Genomic DNA, 1,170 nt, shown 5'->3' with positions numbered 1-1,170 from the left:
TAAATTATATGATAGAATTAGTAATATCTTAAGATAAGATATATATTTTAAGTAAGCTAATTAGGCTAAGGAAGGTTATTAAATCCTAACTTTTAACTATAAGAGGTACTTAATTATAACTAGAGAAGAAGTCTAGTAGTAATAAGATCTTATATATAATAAAGTCTTTTATTATTTTTTTATAAATAATTAAGATATTTATATCTTAGACTAATATTATATTAATTTTTATTATAAAGTTAATTAGTCTTAGGCTTTTATTTAGCTTTATAATTAAAAATATTAGGTTTTTATAAGGATTATAGCTTTCTTTTAAGATACTAGCTTTAAGTCTTATTTTTAAGAACTAGATAAACTTTAGTAAGATCTTCTTTAAAATTAAAATTAATTTTATATATTAAAGTTTATAATTAATAACCTTTAATTCTTATAATAATATTATACTTAAGTTAAGTTAACTACTTTTTTTAAATATCTAGGCTAAAGTAGCTTTTTAATTATAAAATATAATAAAAATATCTTTTTTTCTTATATTATTAAGTTAAAGATTTACTTTTTTATATTAAGTAGTTAGTCTTTATATAATTAACTATCTTTTTTAATCTCTAAGAATTTATTTATTAAAAAATTAATATAATTACTTACTCCTTTTACTTTACCTTTTACTAGCTTTTACTTCTTCTTCTTATACTTTAAATTATCTTCTAGTATAAAATTATTAAAAATATCTAATAATTTAACCTATACCTTTTTTCTTTTATATAAAATAAAGATTTTTAACTTCTTATATAGTTACTTTTATAGATTTATAATTACTTCTTTATCCTTATTAATATAATTCCTTATAGTTATATAATATAAGGTATCTTTAATAGCCTCTTTATCTTCCTTTTTTAATTAGAAGATTATATCTTTCTCTTTAACTTCTCCTTATAATACTAGTTCTTATTTTATAAATTCTTAATTAATAATTAAAGTTTATATTTAAAATTAAGTCTTTTTATTATTAAGTAACTTATTAATAGCTTTTTATATAATTAGTCTAGTTATTAAGGTTATTACCTTAATATTATTAAACTATACCTATAGTTCTATTCTCTCTTAATTAAAGAGATATTTAAATATTATATATATAGATCTAATAAATAATATCCTTAGGATAAAGTTAAT

Source organism: Beauveria bassiana (assembly GCF_000280675.1).
Source record: "Beauveria bassiana ARSEF 2860 unplaced genomic scaffold BBA_S00061, whole genome shotgun sequence".
NCBI classification, from domain to species: Eukaryota; Fungi; Ascomycota; class Sordariomycetes; order Hypocreales; family Cordycipitaceae; genus Beauveria; species Beauveria bassiana.
Note: the sequence above shows the minus strand (reverse complement) of the source record.